The sequence below is a fragment of the Suricata suricatta genome, chromosome 12 (genome assembly GCF_006229205.1).
Source record: "Suricata suricatta isolate VVHF042 chromosome 12, meerkat_22Aug2017_6uvM2_HiC, whole genome shotgun sequence".
Taxonomy (NCBI): domain Eukaryota; kingdom Metazoa; phylum Chordata; class Mammalia; order Carnivora; family Herpestidae; genus Suricata; species Suricata suricatta.
The window spans coordinates 102855712-102858343 of record NC_043711.1 but is presented as its reverse complement, the minus strand read 5'-3'; positions in this window follow the sequence as shown (position 1 = coordinate 102858343).

Here is a 2632-nt window from a genome sequence, read left to right as displayed (position 1 = left end):
GTACCGCTGTCCGTGAGTCTTAGACTCTCCGAAGACGCGTCCCGTCCTCCACCCCTCCGCCGGTCCGTGGTGTGCAGCCGGGGCCCCTGTGGGACCCACCCCAGGCTGACAAGAGAGAGTTTAGAAAGAAATCAGCCGTCCCTCCCAGCAAGTAACTATTTCTCCCTCCTGGTTTCCGTCGATGGTACTCCCCACTTTTTCCCCCTTTGTCTCATTTCTACTTTTCTCTACCACCTGTGCCTAATGTTCGCTCTGGGGCTGCATTCTGTGTTTCTCTGTGCCCCGTCTTCAGCCAGCTTCAAGCAGCGGTGGCTTGCCTTTACGGGAAGGGCTTCCTGGCACCGTGCTGGGCAGTCGGTCCTGTTCACGGCCCATCCTCAGGACAAGTCTCAGGGAGGAATTATGGCCCATAGTCTATGGTCACGTGCCCCGGAAGTTTACAGAATCTACCCTCGAACATGTCCCTGGTCCTACTAGAGGTGAGAAGTAGAGGGAAATGCCCACTGAATCATTGAGTCCCATAAAACCAAAGTACCCGGATGCAAGGGAGAGGGCAAAGGCCCAAGACGCCAGCAGCCATGTCAGGAACAGGAAGAGAACGTGTGGGCATTGATGCCGACAGAGGACAGAATAGGGTGAAAAAATTGGTGCCAAGAAGCCTGAACATTTTGATAATGGACAATTTTTTAAGCCATGTTATTAAAACTGACACAAGAAGGGGGCTCCTGGGGGGCTCAGTGTGTTGGGTGTCTGACTTTGGCTCAGGTCATGATCTCATAGTTCGTGGGTCTGAGGCCCCCATCAGGCTCTGTGCTGACAGCTCAGAGCCCGGAGCCTGCTTCTGATTCCGTGTCTGCCTCTCTCTGCTGCTCTCTCTCTGTCTCAAAAATAAACGAACATTTAAAAAAAAAAAACCACAAGAGGAATAAAAATCTGAACAAGCAGCCCAGGCTCTCCCATCAGACTCTCTGGGCGTGTGGCCAGAGCACCAGGGTGTCCAGACCCTTCTGGTGACTTTTGGCTGCCACCGGGGCCGACACTCCGGGGCTGACATTCCGGGGCCGATGCTCCGGGGCCCAAGGGCAGCCCTGGGTCATGCACAAAACCGTGTGCCTCACAGGCCTTGCAGCGAGGGTGCCCCGCACTCCAGGCTTGCCGGGACTTCCAGGTCAAAGCCAGGGGGTCTGGTGCAGACAGGGACAGCTGGTCACCCCATCCAGGGCCTGGTGGGGAGACTGCAGGGCTGGGAGCACAGGACCGTCCTGGGGCGCCCAGTTCATGCCCACGTGCCTGGGGCTCCCCTGCCTTTAGCAGCGGAAGTCATACGTCGGGAAACACCAGCTCCAGGCGGACTGGGTGGTTGTTACCCTAGCTGGTGAGGGCAGAGGGGACAAAGAGAGCCATGAAAAGAGTTATGACAAGGGCGCCCCCGCGGCTCAGTCGGTTAAGCGTAGGCTCTTGGTCACCACTCGGGTCATGATCTCCCAGTTCAGGAACTCAAGCCCCGCGCTGGGCCCTGCACCGACAGTGCGGAGCCTGCTTGGGACTCTCTCTCTCGCTCTCTTTCTGCCCCTTCCCCGGCTCATGCGCTCTCTCTGCCTCAAAATAAATAAACGAACATTTAAAGAAAAAATACCAATGCCAGGAACAATGAAGGGTCACGACATGGACGCGGTCTTCTTTCACACCGAGGTCCTGGCTCTCCTCCGGGCAGGTCCTCAGCCCAGGCCTGTGCTGGACTCATGAAAAGGGGCAGGGAGGGCTTGCACACCAACACCTGGGTTCCAGCCCCAAGATCAGGTCTGTGCTGCCCACTCGTCCAAAGGCCCAGCCCGGGCAGCTTAGCACAGCAGGGAGGCGTGCCCTCTCGCCCGAGGCCAGAAATCTGAAGTCCAGGCGGCGCTGAGCTGTGCTTCGTCGGAGACCCTGGGGCAGACCTGTCCTTGCGGCTTCCCGCTTCCGGCGGTGGCCCGCCTCAGGGGCTCGCGGCTGCCTCACCCCTGCCTCTGTCATCACGTGGCCTTCTCCCTGCGTGCCTGTCTCTCTTCCCTCCTCTTATAAGAACACGAGTCCTTGACAACCACCATCTGCTTTCTATCTCTGTGGATGTGACGACTCCAGGGACCCCCTGTGGGCAGAGCCCTGTGGGGTCTGTGGCTTCTCTCCCTCTGCACCATGTCCACAAGGCTGTAGCTGTCAATCTAAATATACTTTCACATCACAATCTTTTAAATTTTTTAATGTTTATTTTTGAGAGAGAGAGAGGCAGAGTGTGAGCAGGGGAGGGGCAGAGAGAGAGGGAGACACAGGATCCGAAGCAGGCTCCAGGCTCTGAGCTGCCAGCACAGAGCCCGATGCGGGGCTCGAACCCACAGACCATGAGATCATGATCTGAGCCGAAGTTGGACGCTTAACCGACTGAGCCACCCAGGCGCCCCTCAAATTTTTTTGAGAAAGAGAGAGAGAGAGAGAGAGAGAGAGAGAGAGAATGTGAGTGGAGGAGAGAGGGGCAGAGAGAGAAAGAGAGAGAGAGAGAGAGAATGTGAGTGGGGGAGAGAGGGGCAGAGAGAGAAAGAGAGAGAGAGAGAGAGAGAGAATGTGAGTGGGGGAGAGAGGGGCAGAGAGAGAAAGA